The 20,282-nt window shown below is 42.5% G+C and overlaps 1 protein-coding gene across 2 annotated transcripts in view; it reads right to left on the bottom strand.

Annotated features, from left to right (window-relative positions):
• SLIT3 (slit guidance ligand 3) overlaps positions 1-20,282 on the bottom strand; it is a 469,515-nt gene that overhangs the window by 322,968 nt on the left and 126,265 nt on the right. The window lies entirely within an intron of this gene.

The following is a 20,282-nucleotide window of genomic DNA, read 5'->3' as shown; positions in this document are numbered from 1 at the left end:
AAAATTAGTTTATGACCTTAAATGGAAATTATGCAATGAAAAATAACCCTTTCACGATAACAAATCCTAACTAATGCTAATGCTGAAAACACCCGTCKTTCTAAAATCCTAGGCACACCGGGAGAGCCGTGCGGCACAAGCGCTGCCCGCGCTGCATCGGCGAAAAGGGAGGCCAGGCCGCGGGAGCGCCGAGCTCCAGGCGCTCGCGCTGGCGTTTTCCGCTAGCCAGGTGAAGCCCCATTTACAAATTCAGCTGGGAACAGGGGAAGGTCCCTGCCGCAAGCCGGCAGCGGCGGCCGTCCCCGACACGGGCAGGCTCCTGGCGGCGGGCGAGGGGACGTGCTCCGGGCTGGGGCACGGCGCCGTGCGAAACGAACCGAGCTTCGGTGCTACGCCGCCGCCACCGCCGCCGCTCCCGCGGGAACAAACCGCACAGAACGGCCCTTCGCCGAGGCCGCGCAGGGGCCCGCGGCACCGAGCCGCCCCGGGGAGGCCGGCGAAGGCCCCGGCGGCCCGGAGCCGACCCGGCACGCTCTGGCACAGCTCAGCAGACATCCCAGAACTTGTTAAAACAGCCTCCGATAGCAGAACAGCTGGGTTTTCTGCAGTCTTCTGGCTCTTATTAATCAAATAAAGTTATGCCTTCCATTCTAATAAATGTCCCAGTACCATTATTCGGTTCTTATGTAAAGACATGCATATATATACATAAACACCCACAGATAGTTATATATATTATTATATATACACGTAAATATATTCTTMTACAATTGTAATAGGAGCAGGCGGCAGAAAGGCATCAAAAACACCCCCACGGGAAACCACAGTCTACACCATAGAGTCTCTCATAGCTCATTTAAAAAGTTAGGAATTATAAGCGTCTCTCAGAAATCTCCATAATCCGTAAAATTACAAGGAACCCTGAAATTCCCCAAGTGCCCCAGGCAATATGCAAAAAAAAAAAAATACTCCGCAGTACTTCAGTACATAAATATGATTTCACAGCAAGACATCTTTTTTAAAGTGTTTCATATATATTTATTCCTGGGTCTCTGCATACCACAATACTAAGGAGCGGTCAGAAAAGAAATACATAAAAGCGCAGCATTAAAGTATCTGTCTTTTTGTTATATTTTTATCAGTATTTGTAAGGAGTTTTTACATGCTGCRCGTTTTCATCAGCACAAAACCAGCACTGCTAGTCACTTGGATTGTCACTATTACACATTTAATTTTTTTTGACAGGAAGCCACTGAACTGGCCAAACACATTGAAAATAAGCAAAGAAATCCCAATCCAACAACCAGGTGTTTTCTCGGCTCCTCTCGACTGCCGTAAATGCAAGCCGCTTGCAGCTGGTTTTGTGCCGACCGTACGCCGGGCYGTCCCTCCTCGGCACTCCGGCAGGCTCCGAGAAACCTTTCAGCTGCTTCTTTATAAGCTCCTGTTAACACCAAACTTCTGCCGCCCGCAGGCTGGCCGCCCTGTTTCGCTGCCCTCTTCTCTTTTTTCGGGGCACGAGCTCTACCAAACGTGCTGCCCGCAAAAACCTCCTCCGCCAAGCCAGGAGCCGCTCCACGACCCCGTCTCAGGTCCCTCTGATTTTTACAAACCCCAACGCATTGAATGAAACAAGTCAGCTCGCTGTATTCTACAATRGCATCAATGTATTACAGTTCACTCCAAGTACATTAACCCAAAGGGACGGATTATTAAAGTCTGCCCAAAACACCTCAGGACCGTGGAAGAGATTTTGCACCCACTTAATCCTCAACATATTTTGCAGCATCTGATTTTAGAAAAGAAAAAAGATATACCCCTTCTTTTCCTCGCTTAGAAATATTGTTTTTCAAATCTATTCCCTCTTTCTCATGCTTCTATGAAAATCACTTCATGTCTACTTTCTTCTTGTGATTATTAAATATAGAACAATTCTAAATTTATGAGACCCATGATAATATAATGATTCTGCAGAGAGGCCAAGTTAGTACTCTGTGTAAAGTTCCTCCACAGAGACTAACAGTATTGTGCCCATGGCTCTCTGGAGAAGAAGATAATAAAAGGTTCTGAAATCATCTAAAATCACGTAAGAGGGTGCTTTGCTAGAGCAAAGAGAGCAGACATGAAGATTAGGCAAATACAGCTCCTTTTTAAGTATGTTTATGAAATAACAACACCAGCTTCCACCCAAAATTCCAGGCTTGGGACAAAAGTAGGGATAAAATAAAGTTGTTTCAGGCCGGCCTCGGGCTATGCTCCTCTCCTGCTCAGTACCGCCGAGGGCCCCCCAAACGCACTAACGTCATGAGGGGCTCTTCCAGCAGGACCGGGCGCTTTCCCTTCCGCTCCCTCCGCCACGCGAGCACCAAGCGCCGGGCGTTGCAGGTCGCCTCTCTGCTACACCTTCAGAAATTACACACTGAAGTAGGCGGAGAAACAGCAGCGCTCTGATGTTCAGCACCACAGCGTGTTTGGGTCTAAAACAGAAGAAACACGCACCTCGGTCGCCCTTTTATGTAGCACTTTTTGGCCGTGCAGTGCTGACAGTTCTGATCTGAACAGCAGCTTAAGAAATCCCCCAAATCCCCCAAACATAAGGACTGACTGAAGACATTTCCTTTGGGGGTGCTAAACAGGAATTTGGTGTCACCTCCCAGCCCAAAACACAGCTGCCTCCTCCCAGAGCCTGATGCTGTAAATGCCAGTCTGGACTCCAAACTATTTCCAAACTATGTATCCCAGGGCTCTCAGAGACCTTGTCTAGATCACCCTTAACAAATTTCTAGGGATAACAGAGATCAAAGTGCTTTATAACATCTGCTTATCTTCTCTTTGTGCTCTGACAATTTAAAGATGACAGTCTCTCTCAAAACTTCTTTAGGGTGCAGCTCAACACAATAAATATAGTCTATAAAAATAAAATACCCTACAAAAATAAAAAATCTTGGCTGAAGAAGCTGTGAAAGCATAAAACAAAAAATCAGATTTTCTTCTTTTTCCTTTCTTTTTTTATTTTTTTTTTTAAGCCAACCCTTGGCTGAAGATCCAAGGGAAGCAATGGGTTTTAAACTTGCAACGGAAAACAAATCTCTTTTTATTATGGAAAGTGCAACTTGAGAGTTGACTAAAGAGTGTGAAATCAAATGTCAGTCAAGCAAGAGAGAATGCAGTGGAATGACTTCATTCCTTCTCATTTCATAAAGAAAATGTAAATATAGAGCATTTAATTTCTCAATAGGGCAATGTTCTTTTTATTGAAATGTTAAGCAGGGATTAACGATACAATAGGTTATAACTCAATCCTCAGATATGTTTGGTTTTCTTAAAGCATCATGGGATATTTTGGCATGAGTGGGTTTTTTGGTTACCTCCTCAAAATCAGGTTCTTTTAATTATACACAGCTTTTGTCATTCAAAATAAATTCAGATTATTACTGTCTTTCTAACGCTACTTGAAGCACAGTTGAACAATACCCAGGAAGAGCTAAAATCGCAGCTTTGCATTGCTAAGAGGCATGTTCTCACAGGAGAGCCGGGCCGCGGCTGCCAGGGGCCACACATCTGAAGTCCTAACATTAAGATAGGCATCTTAGTCATATGAGTCTTTACAGGCTTACTTGCCTTTCTCCGAGAAAATATTCTCATGGAAGCAAAGCTGCACCCTGTGCACCAAATGCAGTTTGAGCTTTTCCCCCCCAGAAGCGGTGCACGCGAGCAGGACGCGATGCCTGCGCTGAGCGCTTACTGCACGAGCTGCTCCAGACAAGCGACGTGCCAAACTATCCGAGTGGCCACAGCTCAGAGTAAACACAGCAGCAAACTAATAGAAAATAATTGCAGGAGGAGTTTGCTGTAACCACAGCACATCAAACAGACCTACTGCTGGCTGCAAACAGAGCACTGCCCGAGTAGCTTCATTTTTTCTGTTGAAACACTCGCATAAAACAGACTTAGCAATATCTCAGGAGCACATTCAGGCCTGCCAGCGGCTGGAGCGGGAGCCTGAGCAGGACACTCCATTAACTTCTTACGAGAATAGCAGAAGGCCTGCTGCAAGACGGGGAGCAAAGCCACAGGCTCGGGCTCCCGACCCCGTGAGTCGGCGCGTTATCACAGAATGGGGAGATCTGCTTAAATCCAAGGCACGTTTCAGTCTTTGAGCTGCAGCAGGTACACGTGCCACAGACGGATGCTCAGTGGGCAGCTTGACCTGGGTGCCCACCAGCGGATGAAGGCGTTCCTGAACCCTAGAGGACAYAGCTGACCATGGTCTTGCCTTTGCCAACATCGTGCCAAGGGATAGGAAACATGGTTTTGCAAACTAAACTACTTTTGGCCCCAGGACTGAACATCGACCCTCCCAGGTCTCTGTCAAAGATGGTGATACAGGGGGGAGTGAGTGAGTGAGGGCATGAGCATGCAGGTGTGCTTCGATTTTACAGCCTCCTCAATAACCCTTTAACCTGACACCTGCAAAAACACTGCCCATTGGGAAGTTCTCAAACTCTGAAAGTAGAACCAGAAGTCATAGTCTAACTTCATCGTTTCAGTGAGAGACATAGGTCAGAGATAGGCCGGCAATCCAGAGCATGTTAAAGCCAAGCATTTTTTTCCCTCAAACAAGCCATCATTCACGTCCTTGCTGGGCATACGGCAGATGCACCTCTGCTCCTTCAGTCAGAGAAGCAAGAGAAGGTCAGAATCCTTTAATGTCACCTATTCAACAACTGCCAGCTCAAAAAGCTCCCAAAAGCTCGAGGGTGCAGAGTAAGGTGCTCTTCCTCAGCAGGGGCAGGCGGGCACACCGACCTCCCCGCTGCTGCCCACACGGCAACCACCGGCTTTAGAGAGGCCGAGAAACCCCAGCAGGGCATTGCTAACGCGAGTGGTGACCGCACGGGCACAGGGAGGTCAGAGGGGATCTCTGACAAGCTGCATGCCACGGCGAACGACAGGCTGCGTGCAAAGAGGGACAGTCCCACCACGCATCTGAGCATGGACAACTCCTGAGGCTGCATCACTGGCAGATGGTTTTCTCTGGAGATGGATCTTAAACAGGACACAAATCCAGTGTCAGCTCTCACATTTGGTGTGATAATCACCATCGTTCCTATATAAGAAAAAATTAAACCCAGAGGAAGCGTATTCTCAGAGACAAATCAGTCACAATTTTGAAGGTCTGTCTGGCTTAATGACATGTCTGTTCTCTCCTCGAAGGCACTCGCTTTCACTAGAAAGTCTTCTTTTTTTCTCATAATGCAGAAATGGAAAATTAAGAATACTCAGAAACCTATATAACACCACAAAGAGAAGAGTTACTACAATAAAATACAAATCGTAACACCCAGCAGTGGGAATGACTACAATGTTTTATATTATAAAACATTGTTTATATTAATAAAGCACATGCTTTACTTTCAGTCAAAGGTCATTCAAAATTCTGACTGCAGTTTTAGTTTGATCTTTTTCTAGAACTTTTTTTTTTTTTTTTTTTTTTTTTTTTTTTTTGGTAAGACAGTAGGTGTGAAAATACGAAAATACTCCACAAACTGCTCTTACATCATTCTGAACATACAACTTGGTGATCACAGGTAGTCACGTGGTTCTCATAATTAACTTTATTATTCTACTCTAGAGAGTGAGAGATAGAAGATGTCAAAAGGACACTGGAGTAGTTAATCTGAGCAAACCTTAGGTAAGGAACCAGAAAAKCTATTCATTTCAAAATTCTAAACGAGTGTACAAAAGGGAAGGTCAAAGCAAACATGAAGTAGATCACGACAGTTCCTGGATCACATTGCTCTCAGGCACAGAGAGCAAAGAGAAGCTGTAGTGGGGTCAGACCAAGTCCCATCTGCTCCAGTGACCTGTGTCCTTTAATGGCAGGTAACACTTGCCTAGGAAACACCGTAAGAAGCAGGGAAAATACGGAACATTCTTTTCTTTCTGCTTTTCCAGAGGTCTCCTACTAAAAGATATATCTAAACTACTCTGATTAATACCCCCCCTGAAGAGATCATACAAAGCTAGCAATTCTAAAGACCTAGAAATCACTAAATTAAAWTGCCCAAAGATATGCAAATAAATAYCCAAAGAYGAAGATCAACTCAGATGGCCAGGTTTCAGGTGCTGAAAATCCAAAGTAATCCTTTGAACTATAAGCAATGCCRTAATATGCTGTTCTAAAGACAGTATTAAAGATAATCTTCTGCTTKACTAGCCATGGTTATGAAATATCAGAGCTTATAGGCAAAGCTGATGATACAGATAGGGGAAAATGCCCATTATTTTGAATAAGATAGCCCTATATTTGATTACTTTTCTTTTTGCAAAATAAGCTAAAAGCTTCAGCAAAAGTGATTCTACAATTTCCAAGAAGGTYTTCATGAAGAAATGTTTTGCAAATATAAAACTTTCCTCCACAATTCTTGTGATGCGAACCAGTTGCACTTGCGCAGGCAAAAGGCCTGGGCATCTCCAGGAGCAGCAGAATCACACACAGCCCACCTACTCCACCAGTCTTGCTGATGGTACATATTCAGTTGCATCCCCCCCACCCCACGCAAGTCCATCTAATGCTTCAGAGMTTAAAATTTGGAAGCCAGAGCTTAAATTTTAACTGGATTCCTGCCTTACAGTCATCTTTTCTCTTTGTCTTGAAACTTAGAAAATGCCAAAAATACCTGAATCTGCAAAAGATCTCAGTACATGTGTGCTCACGTATCCATTTGGGGTTCGCTGCCAGAATGCTGTGATRGTTTTGTCTTGGGCAGCTTTTGGTCAAAATCTACTAAAATACTTAGGACTTCTCCTGTGACAGCTACCGAGGCTCCGTCTTTCTGCCCTCCTCCCCAGCGTCCGGGGCAGCTGCGGCAGTATCGGCCAGACCGATATCCCAGTATCAGCTGGACAGGTAACATTTGCAAGCAGGGAGCAATCCTCAGTTGCTCTTGCTCCACTGACTGCCATGCAGCTGTGACAGATTACCTCTCGCTGTAGTTTGCAGCCGTACTAAATTCAACATAAAGAAAAAAATGCCATGTATCAGAGATTTTCTGAATCTTTTTTGGAAATATTCAAACCTGTCTTTATGTATGTGACAGAGTTTCCTAACTAGTCCACTCACTTGAATATATTTTCACAAACTAACATTAACCAGAAATTATGTAAAGCTCAGCTCTTCCGAATACACGTAACCATAAAAAAAAAAAAAAAAAAAAGTGTCAAGTAGGTCAACAACGATCTCTTAGAAATAGCAAAATCTATACATAATTTAATATCTCTAGAGCTTGGATGCATATTAGCAGCCTCTTTTAGCTATAACTGTAGCATAAGGTCTATAATGCTGTAGTCAGAAAGTATTTACAGTCCAGTATTTATATACTCCGAATTTTATCCATCATCTGAAATAACATTCAGGGAACACTTGCTTTTATACCAAGTATATTCCAATGCATATTTAACAATCAATTCAAAATGCATGCAAGCTGCTACAGTATTCCTTGTTTTGCAGTTAAATGTAGAGAGATGAGTAAAACCTAACACTTTCASAAGTGAATACTGACTTGAGTTGGACTATTTACACAGGACATCACTGAACAAATCTTGGATATGATTTACAGAGATACCCCTTACACATAGCACCCATCAAAAATGAGCAAAACATAAGCCTGCTTAGGTCCACGCTGTTTATATTAATTTCCAGTTTGCATCACAAAAATAGTTGATGTGTAATCACGGCCTGTCAGCTTGGTTTAACAAAATGAACATTTCTTTTAGTTTGTATATACCTCCAACATCTCTGTATATTGGTTTAATAAAACAGTAGTTAATCTAAATAAGAATGTAAGCCTTCTATCCCAAAATAACATACCCAGGTTTCAGGAACACTTAATTTTAGAACATATGTGGATGATGAAGATGTAAATATTTACAAGTTTCAAAATAAATTACACTGAAAAATAATAATAAATTGCCACAAAGCTGTTGGATCTTTCTGGCATGGCCACAGTCTGGGTTTTTGTAGGTGTACACTTTCTGCCCATGCAAAACCTCCTTTCCCTTGACACTGTCATTTCCCCGCATGCTTTTGGAGACAGGAGACAAATGTTTAGTATAAAGCATGATTGTGATTAAGCTGGCAWTGCGTTCTTCATCTGTACTCCAGCTGGCAGGACATCTCAATCCTTCCTCTGTYTCTCCTATGGGAATGTCTCTTACTAAGGTACTGAGCTTTGCATTAAGATGTTGGATTAAAAGAATCTCTAAAGACCTTTCAAAACTTCTGATTCCGATGAATTATCCCTTGCTGAAGGTAGAGAAAGCTCTTTAATCAAAAAAGTGTTATGGCTCTGTCTGATCTCTGGAATTTTCGTTTACAGAAAAGTGCTCTAAAAAAGAAGAGTTTTTCCCTCTTTGTTATGTTTTGACATTGAATTCAGAAGTGGAAGAAATGGTTCTCTGAATATCATGAAACAGCAGAACGTGTTTTTATTAACACGAAAACAAGCAGCGCTCTTTTAACCAACTTCTGCTAAAATCCTCTGACACAGGGCTACATCCATGTCCCCTCGGTACTAACACAACAAAGCACAAAACAGTTCCTTTTCATACCAGTATTTGCCCTATCACACCACAAGCAGGACAAACAACACACCTTTACAAACAAGCTGTAGAACTCCTCTCCCTCATGCAGTCATAACAGGATGGCAGTAAGAAATAAACAGTATTTCAATTGCGAGAAGCAGAGAGAAACAAGGCCAAATTAAAGCTCTCAGCCAGAAATGAGCTCATCCCAAATCCCAGAACTACAATCTACATAGTCTGTCACACAAAATGATTATAAACTACATTAAAACATCAGTTTTCGAAAGCTATACTGTATTTAACCTGTATCCCACAACCAAAATATCAACCACCTACATAACCATCCATACTGACAGCAAAGGGTGCTCAAGTGCAAAGCGTCCCTATCTGCATGTGTCAAGGAAAAAYTGAAGTCATTTCTGAAGAATCTCCCAAACATCCACAGATTCACAGCTTTTATCAAATGATTTACTTCTAGCAGTTGTGCTTGTCACACGCTCTTCTCAGCCAGCTCAGTGTCACATTCATCATTCACAGTCACAGAATAGCTGAGGTCGGAAGGGACCTATGGAAATAGTGTACAGCAGGTTCCTCAGGAGCACGTCCAGTTGACTTTTGAACATCTCCAGGGATGGAGACTCTATAAACTCTCTAAGCAACTTGCTCTACCGTTTGATCACTCTCATGGGGAAAAAAGGTCTTTCTTACATTTAAGTAGAATTTCCTGTATTTCAGTTTGTGCCCATCGTCTCCTACCCTTCCTGCAAAGCTGCCTTCCAGCCGGTCAGCCCCTCGTCTGTACTGGTGCATGGAGCATTCCTCTGCAGGTGCAGGACTYGGCACTGCCCTTTTTAGAAGTTCATATTCATGAACACGTTGGCCATTTCTCCAGCCTGTCCAGTTTTCTCTGAATGGCAGCACAACCATCTGGCATATCAATCACTCCTCCCAGTTTTGTATCTCCAGATTTTTCATCTTCTGCATTTGGAGGCTAAAGTATATATTTATCATACATCACAAAACCACTCAGCTTAAGTGTAATCATTAGAATAYGATTCTGATAAGTCTGGGCTTTTATGATTTACATTTTCCAGTTGCCTGCAGAAAGAATATCCATTATAAACACAGAACTACATCTAGCAACACCCAGTTATTCAACTAACAGACTTCTGCTTAGGGGAAAGAGAGGTTAGTGGTAAAATAGATAATATATTTATTTTATGACTAGCTGCAGAAGTTGCTCCTTTGCGAAACAAAGGTTGTCAGACACATTCCTTTTCCCAAATTAAGCTCTACAAACTATCCACTCCTAAAAAACAAACCAACGCCCCCCCCACAACGACAAGCACTACTCAAAATTTCGTCCATCCTGTCCTCAATTTTCCCTCCCTTATGCTCTTCTTCTATCCCTAATATCTGTTAAAGTTGACAAATATTCCCTTCCCTGATCCTTCCTATCTTCACAAACTCCTTCTGTCTCTAGTCTCCAAGCATTTCTCTTACATTTGCAGCAGTGCATTGCTGTATGCACTTCTTTTTAAGCAATCAATTTCGATATGGGTGATCTGCAAAAATCGTCACCTTTTCACATTGTCTGCTGAAGTGTGTTACGATGCCCAAGCTGGAGGTTTTCACTTTACACAAGCACGCGTCCAAAATGGCAGTAAAGCAGTATTACAGCCCAGCRTATTTTCAGTAACAGCCCAAATTCCACAGCATAGCAGAGAATCCTTATTTTAATAAACCACAGAAAACTTTCTTTTTCAGAGAATTCTTAACAGATACAGGCAAATCATCAAATCACAAATCTCTAGTTCTCCAGTATAATATGCAGCGGATGTAAACTACTATGCTAGAATGCAGTCAGCTTTTCAAAATACTATTGCCACAATGTTTAATCCATTTTTTCCCTCATGGTGTCTTGCATGGTTGCATAAAATCCTCCTGTAAAACTGAATCTAACACTCCTTCCTGTTAATCACGAAAAAAGGAAAATATGGTAAGACTGCATTATGTTAAAGCAGAATGTACCGCCTATATAAGAACCTTTGGAGAACTTCCAGTCTTATTGAAGATTTCTCTTGGGAGAAAAAACAAAACAAAACAAAACAAAAAAGTCAGAAAAGGCCTAAATTACCTTTCTGATTATGGAAAGGCTTTAAACAATTCACCTCACACACTAACAAAAACAAAAATCTCAGAAGCTAACTGAGGTTTCACAGGAGCCTGAAGCACTGCATTCCTGAAAAATTAATTTAATTGTCAAAGTTGAGACGAAGAACTGTTCTACATAACAAAAAAAAAATCTCATTTGCATTATTAAAACCACTGCCTAAGAGATGAATTTGTTTCAAAGGCTTGACTCCTTGCCTTAAAAGTTATCAAAGACACATGTGCTAAAAAGGAATCTTTCTATCAAGCACAGTGCGCATCTGCTATAATAATTGCAACTGTTTTACAGTTGCAATGCTTATCATCATTTTAAGCATTTTTGCTTTTATTTTTTATCTAAAAGTTGACATAAGACTGCTGTAAAAAGCCTGACGCAGAAAACAGCAGCATGCGCAATACCAACAAACGATTTGCCTGACTGTGGAATAATGTTCCCCCTTCAAAGGTTTCCTATTGCTCTAAACTTCTGACAACCACCATTAGATTTTGCACAGTCCCCACTGACCCTTGCTCTGCAAGCCCAAAACTACAACCTCAAACACACAAAATAAACTGTGCATAGCAACATCTTTAACCCARCTACACTTTACAGTGCTTTCAGAGAGGTTCCAGAAGACTAACACTGAACATGAAGGCAAGTCCGAAAGTGCAGAATCACTTCTCACCTTGCTGACAATTCCTCATCCAGGTGGAAGGAGCTTATGCTAAATACGCCATAAATTCAACATGATGCTGAGAATAAATGAGAATAACTAAGGAGTAATCCTGATTCCTAAGCTTCTTTGTGGAATGCATATAACAAACCAAGGGACGAGAAGGCATGGCAGTCTTGTTTATTGAATGGGCCCTAAATGCTGAATATAGCCCTAACCARGCACACTATCTAGGCAACAGCAACCTCAGACACAGCTGAATTTAAACAATGAGACCCATTTGGAGCAAGAAACATAGGAACCACAAAAGGAAAAAATGGTATTTGATCATTTATTTTAATGACAAAAGTATTATTAAGATGAACTGGGACATTTTCTATTTGGATTCCACTTTATGTTATCTATATCACTAAGAAACACTACTTAGTTTTATAAGACTATGCTGCCTCACAATATTTACAGGATTTTCTGCTCCCCTTTTAAAAAAAGTAATCTCTCAACATGATCTATGTCTCTCCACAATTTTCTCTTTTCAAAAAAAAGTAACACATCTAGCTACTAAGACAAGCAGTAATAGACTACCTAGGTCTTTTAATATCCCACCTTTCAAATTTGCCTCTACTTAAAAGGTGCAATTCTTGGTTTAATATTTGTGAAATACTCTGATATAAGCCTTTATGATGAGGTTTCCGATCTATAAATAACACAAGACGCAAGGCTTCCTGTTTCGCTAAGTGCACTCCCAATAACTACAGGAAACCAGATGAAATTTGAACCCATTCATCAAACCACAGAAAATACCCCTTCTTTCAGGGAGATTATCCTTGCAATACCTAAGTCAGTACACAGAACGGCATTCTCCACTGTTATTTCAATTATTATACCTACTAACAAGTCAAAAGCATGCTGATAAAAAAAACAACCAGTCCACAAAAAAATTTTAAAGTCTTCTTCTCCTTCAATATAGGAAACACTGGAATCTCTGAGACAGAATAGCAAGTATTTGCCACAGCAATTCCTGCTGTTGGAGCTGCTTGAGCAGGGAGCAACTATAAAGCTGAAGTTTCCAGTATAATATAACGTGTTAGCACCAAACAATAATCCCTCTTAAAAATAGAACAGACATACTCAAAACAGCAACTGTGGTTTGATAAATTTAGGTATACCGATTTGGAGACGTATGCACAAACCTGTTTATTTTACTATGTCAATGTTCTTGCAGTTAACTGGCAAGTGAAATGCTAGGTATGTAATGTAATGACAAGAGGCAAAGCTTTCACAGAATATGGTTTTAATTGCAATATTGGCCTTTGAATAATGCAGAAATCAAGTTGGAAGTGACAACTTTGTTAATGTTCTCCATCTACTTACTCAGAAAGAAGTTTTCTCGTAATTTTGTACTAAACAGTACATTCTCTGAATTTTCCCAGCCTGTTTCTTCCAATACTCTATGAATGGGAAAGCAATGTATTTTTAGCTCCAGTAAAGCCTGTCTTTATTTTAAAGTCTGTTATCAAAATTTACCAGCCATAACCATTGTGGTCATACTCCAAAAAGGAACAAGCAAAGGAAAAATTAAAGGCTAACTCTCCAGCCTCATTTTGGTACTACTCTGGAATATATTGCTCGGATAAGCTACTACAGACAGCACACTTTAATCTACTACACTGTGAAATAGCGGGGCGCAGCCAAAGGACAAAACAAGCAGCCAGTTCATAAATGATTTCCAATTAAACATACAGCATGGCTGCATCCTTCAAGATTCACACCTTCACCCCCTGCTGCCCAAGGGAAGTGCCAGGGATGCTTCCYGCGGGAGCGGGTGCCAATATCCCGGCACTCGGGGGGCATGCAGGCCCCTTCACCTCCCAGCACGGCATTTCACTCTTGAAGGCTGATGGAACAACCGTTACGGGGCAGGTATAAATCTGATTTCAAGATAAACGAGGTCTTTCCCAATTTCATTTGAGTTTTTAAATGGGGAATAACAAAACTTAAAATTTATGAGAGCCAGTATTTAATCCAAGTAAACAATTCACCTTGGAATTACCATGTCTTCAAACATAAGTGCTCCTGCACTACCCTCTGCTTTGCAGCCAGAAGTTTTCACATGGAAGTTAGTGATAAATGGCTTTGTAAGTAATAAATCTTTTGCAATCTGTAACAACAGAACAGAAGAACTAGCTAGCAAGACTCAGTTCAGGGATAAATTATGTAATGTGGTCCTCGGAATACCTGCACAATAGTTTATTGTACACATGCTACACGTACTAAGTCTGCACAAGAAGCAGAAACAAGCCCACGTAAACCTGGTATTACYGTGGCTGCTGTGGGTGCCGTGATGCGACGGGAAGACAAATATGCAGCAGGCAGAGCAAACTAAAACGCAAACCCCCCCCCCCCCGACAAAACTAAGCTGTTGCTACGTTTGTTTCTCACACAGTGCCACTTGGCCCAAGATTTATGAAAGTGATTAAGGTAAGAGGGAATCACTTGAAACCAGCATTTCCACTGACGGATCAGAACCTGCACTAGTGACCCTCATTCCTACACGCCGAGCTATGCGGTTAGAAAAACAAACGGGGCAGATTTGTAGTGTATACAAAGAGCCGAGTTTCTTAAGTGTTTAACCGGGCAAATATTAAAAGCCAGGGATTTTTACCTCCAGAGGGGAGTATCAGCCTTCTCCGGGGGCTCAGCARTGTTTTCTCTTTATTTGCTGCTTATCACAAGCACAGACTCTCCGTACGGATTAGGTGAATCGCAGTCGTTACACTCTAACCTAACGTAGTCTTGCAGCTTACGTCCCGAAAGCTACAAATTGCTAAACTGGCATGCGAAACCATGACAGTCACCAATTCGCTGTTATTGAAGCTTTCCCATTCCTTCTCTACTGCTATCTTAGCAGCCTAAGTCAACCTGGAGAGACATTTTGGCTCACATTTGCTAATTTTCATCACCAAAGCTAGAGCCAAACATAGTAAGCTACAAAACCACGGCAGTTGTTTCAAATAGTCTAAATCCGTGCAACTTTATGGCTACAAGTCTGCAGCAGTTTTGTGTTCAGTATGGGCTGTTCAGYCATTTCAAAACAACTGAAGCTCAGGAACGCAAACATTTTGCCCATCATACAAAACACGACTTAGCAACATCTTGCTTCAGCAACCTTTTACGTTTCTACTACTTCAAATATGATGTTCCAAGAAATGCACRTTGTGCATCAAAAGCACGAGYACAAAAATGGATGTCACAGTCAACRACAAAACCTCCCACTGCTTCCCCTCAGTTATTTTTTTGGCTGAAAATTAGATTTGCTGAAGCTTGACCGAGTCTGATGACCTCCACGCGCGACTCGGCCRAGACACGCTGAAGAGGCCGTTTCAGCCCAACGGCAACGCAAATAAGGCGCCTAAAGAGAAAGCATTTGTGTCACTTCGGGAACACAAAACATCACTAAGTTTGAGCTTCCTAAGACAGCAGATTCGGCCCCCCCCCCCTTAAACAACACAACACAATATGAAAGGGAGTAAATTAACCCTGGGCCAAAGGCTCAGGCGTCCTTCCTCCACCTCTTAGGCAGTAAAATGAAAGTCAGATGTTTGAGTGCAATGTCTTCGTACTCCGAACTACAGCGCGCATCTCCGTAACAGCACCGCACTGTTTCATTTACTGTCGCAAAGGAGTCAAAACACGTTTAGCAGATTTATACAAAACCTGTAGCCACCTACAAGCTACCACCTTCTCCATTCGAGTTACCCTGAGTTAAACGCCTGGATGAAGATCCCTGTTTTTCCTCCTCAGACCGACCCCGGGGCCCCGTGGACAGGGCTTCCCGCCGGCGGCGCGCCGTGCCCGGCCGAGGCCCGGCTCCGGAGCAACCCGGCCTCGCTCGGGCCACGGCGGTGCGCTGCGCGGCCCCGGCAAGGCAGCTGAACGCTTTGCAAGCTCTTAGGATCTTCACAAGAAGCGTTGTACTTCATGCATATCTAAAAAAAAACCCAATAAATCTGTCCACACAGCAGTAATATCTAAGCGTAGACCAGACGGAGCAGCGCTACRTCTTTGGGCATCCACCTTAGTTTTATTCACGTTCCCACATCAGCTGCCCGCGCAACAGGCGCGATGTTCCCTTTCCAGGGGGGAGCCAAGAGACCGGCCCGGACAGGCCACTGCAGTAACGCTGAGCGGGTGGCATCACCTCACTGCGATCCTCAGCCTCCGGCAAACAAAGCAGRGCGCTGCACGCTGCTCACCGTTACTCCTGACTATCCGAAAAGCTCGTATGCTTTTTCCCTTGCGAAATGAAGTACAGTGCGGTTGGCTTCAGCATGTAATCAGCTTTCAGACAAATCCATATGGGAGCATCTCAATATCGAAGCTACTTATTCCATCCTTTTAGCTTAATAGCTCTGTTTTTGTCACCTAATAGAAGCGATCTGGTAAGTCAGAGTAGCTGCACTGACACCGTTAGCACTCTGTTGGACAAAAAGAACAGGAAACTTCTCCGTTCCACTGTAGGAAGTTCATTTATTTTCCTATATTTGGCTCAACTATCTTGAAGCCGAACGGTTCCGCGCGCCCAGCGCCGCCCGTGCGTTATGCCGGCTGCAGGCGACCGAGCGCGGAAACGCGCCCTGGCCAGCGGCCTCGCAGCCCCCTTCCTGGGAATCGAGAAAGGGCACGTTACCTGCAGGGTGCTGGGGCACACCTCCGAAGATTTCTTAGACCAGCAGGAGTTTGAGCAACATACTAACAGATAAAAAGGGTATTAAAAAAAATGTTTTTTCCAAAAAATTTTATATTTATACTTCCAAACACCAACAATTTAACTAGAAATACAGAAGAAAGTTGGGAAACAGTCTTGATAGGCTAGCTGTACAGATGAGCTGAATACACTACGCCAACTTCAATAGTTAGCTTCAGAAATAAATTATGTTATAATTTGAACTTCAGCTAGCGTATGAAACAACAGACTACTCATAACAAATCAAGACTAAGGCAATGTTCTGGCATTTGAATCTTCAGCATGGAATAATTCAATAAAAGAATATATGGATGAAAGAATGAAACATAATACTTATATAAGCATAGAAGACTTTTTTGTATTAATACACTTTAATAATCGAAAAGGCCATTGCAGTTCATTTCTAGAAAAGTCATTTGCGCTTAATGGGTATTTTCAGCTTCTAAAAAGTAGAAAGATTTTCTGTTCCACCATCATAAATGGTTTTAATCAAAACTCATATCTCAGTTTAACAGCAAATACATTTTTATGTCAGCTGTATTGTACCTAGCTTATTGTAACTAAAACTTAGAACTATGTCTGCTAAAAGAAGTTGGTTTCCATTAACTGGAAAAGATTAATATTGAAGTGTATCATTATTACAGTAAGTGCAGATATAAATGTTTTATGCACATTCAAAACAAGCTAGTCCCAAAGTACAGTTTAACTAGAACCAAATACCTCTTGGCGTGGTACCGAGACGGCCCAGCTCAGCGCTAGGATATGACCACCTGGGGAGATGTGAAGGGACTTCAGCAGTACCACCCTTCCTTCGGACTGGAAGGGGGGAAATTAGCTGTCATTACTGCCTGCAAACATTTAAATTACCTTGGGAACGGTTAAATGCCTCTAACTGATGGATGAGGCTTGTTTCTCCCAAGGCAAGGGGTACTGGCACGTCTGGCCTGTAATTGCACTGATGTTTCCTTCTGGGGGAACTGAGCTGAACCAACACAAGGAATCACACAAAAGCAGGTTGACTAAGAAATTCTCACTTTCAAAAAGAAGCTTGAAAAGCACTGAATTACATGAGCCATGTTTCCTACTATAAATGAATCCACACAATATGAGCAGTCACTGATACGAAGTACGTTAAACATTTAATTAACACTGGCAAAGTTACTCTAAGCCATTTCATATATGCAGAGGGCTGTAAACATGAACATGGGCAGAATCCATTCACACAAGCTTATCTAAGCCTACTATTTGCTGGAAGGACATTAAGAGGGCTTAGTCCTAGCATCATGGGAGCAAAATGCCAAACACATCACTCAAAGCACTTGCTGCTGAACACCATAATCAGGTATCGCTTCCTCCGAGGTTCTACCTAACAGATAGCTGCATCGAATTCAAGCTGAGCAACTTGAAAAATCAAAAAGTTACCCTTTCATTAATACAATGCAAACAAGATTGAGGTCTAAATTGGAAATAAGCAACAGCCTTCTGACTGAAGCAGTTTGCGCGAGGGCTTGCTCAAGAGCTCTGGTTTTGTTCTTGATTTATTTCCTTGAGATGCAAACTGTATTTACATTAAATATACACAGTACTCCGTGTAGCAACGCCCTGTTCCCTGATCAGTGTCCAAAAATTATCTTAATAGAAATAATACAAGTAAACTCTAATATGATATTCATAGTTCTTACCTACTCAAGAAGAGTTGCAAACTGTAGATCTGGGGTTCAAGTGCACACAATTATGTTCTCACAGATTACATTGTAGCAGTGTTACAAAGAGCAAATGCCCCCAAACTCCTGTTTTTGAAACTTCTTCTGTCTCAGCGTTAAGAAAAGATTTTAGAAACATATAGAGTAAATCACTCAACAGCTAAGTAACGTCAGGATGTCAGGGCTTGTCCTTTCCTTAAAATAGAAGAAACAAGGATGAGATTTTTTTATGGTGGGGAGGAGATTATGCCAATTCTCTCAAATATTTCTGCCTTATCCTATATTAACTGAGGTTAAACAGAAAGAAGAGCACTACCTGGCAGTGCAGAGTACATCACATGGGGCCCCACGCCAGCATCCATCCCGCTTCCCGCAGCGCCTGCGCTCCTGCCCCTGCTGCAAGCCTGGGGGCCTCTGCAACGGAGAGCGCCCTGAAAAGGAAGAGTCGGGAGAGAAATTCCCCAGCGAGGCAGGCAAGCACAGCACAGCACCAGGTGCTTGAGCCTCCCTAGCACAATAAATCCACAGATCTAAGACCTCAGCGTTTGGCCTTCCAATCCTAAACTCAATGAACAAAGCTCAGTAAAGAGGAGGAAAAAACCAAGCAGATCTGCCTGCAGGAGTAGCATCAGGGAGCAGTGGACTGCCTTTCTGCACCGCCAGCCCGGCGAGACGGCAGGGCTTCGGCTGCCCCTGCAGCGGCACCGGCACGACAGCAACGCAGCGGAGCGGCGGTCATGCGCCAAGCTCAGCGGTTTGCGTGCCGGCACCGTGAGCCGGCGGGAGGATTCCCCAGGGAGACAGGAAAAGGCCAACTGCTGGCAACGTCAACGGGCAGGCAAAGGAGGAGGTTCATGGGGCAAATCCGATTTCTGCATACTTTTGCTCTGACAAATCCTGGCCTAGGCTCTGTTTTTTCTCCTGCGGATTAATAAATCAGACAAGCGCATGCCCTGCGCACAATGAGATCTAGTTTTGTTATCTCTAAATATTCCCTGAGTCCGCTCAACCTGAAATAACATACATTAGGGTTGCACTCCCTTTCACATGCACATTTGCTCTGTCAAAGACGGATTGATGGCAAAAACTGTAACCTCGAGCACCCTGGGACTACTGCTGAAACATGTTTAATTCCAGTACCGGGATTAGGAGCCCCGAGAGCCAAGACATGAACATCTTGCAGAGGCTGCTTGGCCAAAACCACAATAATTACACTTTGGGCCTAAAGAAGGAACTAAAAGAGAAGAACGAGGATGCTATCAGATTACTGATATACTCATCATCTAGGCAGAGCCAGATGCCTTCCCTACTCACATGGAAAGGCCTGAAAGGAGGTTAAGAAAACAAAAGCTTTCAGTGTGGCTTAAAATCAATCACAGAATTCTTGCATGCACATCACATTACTTTATTAGCAACAGCACAACCACAGCGTTAGCTATTCATGTCTCTACCTGGTTATTCACAGCAAAGAACTATCAGCTTTTGCTCACTGCTGACATTCATTTTTCTGCTCCACTCCTGCTAGCCTAACGGTGACGAGTTCAAAGGCAAACCGGAGAAGGTGCGTGAGACACGGGCCAACAACCCGCACACCGCCAGGACAAAGGCGAGTGTCCGAACTAGAGATACTGGTCATTAAAACAAGCCAAAAAAACCTATTTTATTTCTCTGAATCAGATTATGGCTCTTAAAGTGTTGACATGTGTCCAAAGAGAGTGGAATGCATACACTCTGCTCTGAGCACTAACAAATTTGAGCCTATTAAATACAGATAATGTCCAAATTGACAAAAGTCTCAAATACCTACGAATACCAGAATGGCAGCCACTGAACAGGTGAGTACAAAATGTAAATGACATTAAACAACAGTCATAGTTAAGAGCCTATTGACAGCGAATCTTGCTAAGCCCCATGCTCTGAAGCTTTAGAATTACTTTTACAAATGAAAAATGTTGAATCAAAGTTATTTTTAATCAGTCTACAATTTATTTATATTTAAGTACTTCACATATTTATTATTCCCTAAAAGGTAAAACTCTGCTTATGTTCAGAATATAGCTGCTTAAGAATAACAAGCACTTTATTCTGGAAATATACCCAGTATCAGCTGCAAAGATTAGGAGACGATGGAAGTTGGAATAACTGAGCCCTAGCACCACTTGAAGTTCCTTAAATACTCTTCTTGCTCCTACAAATAGTTTACTTGGAAAAAAATCTTTTTCCTTGTGCTTTTTGATGCCTTGATTGACAGCTTTAAGAGGATGCTTAATTTCTGCTCTATTTGATGCCCAATGCTAGTAATTACACATTGCCCTGGACTTCTCATTTCACAGTATATTCCACTTGCAGCCAAACTGGATCCATATGGCTTGCAAAAACTAGTGAGAGTATTCTACAGAAAGTTGTATGTGCATTATGCCTTGC

This window comes from Rhea americana, unplaced genomic scaffold, assembly GCF_003343005.1.
Source record: "Rhea americana isolate MKP2758 unplaced genomic scaffold, rheAme1 scaffold_150, whole genome shotgun sequence".
Lineage (NCBI taxonomy): Eukaryota > Metazoa > Chordata > Aves > Rheiformes > Rheidae > Rhea > Rhea americana.
This window is presented reverse-complemented; position numbering and strand designations above follow the sequence as displayed.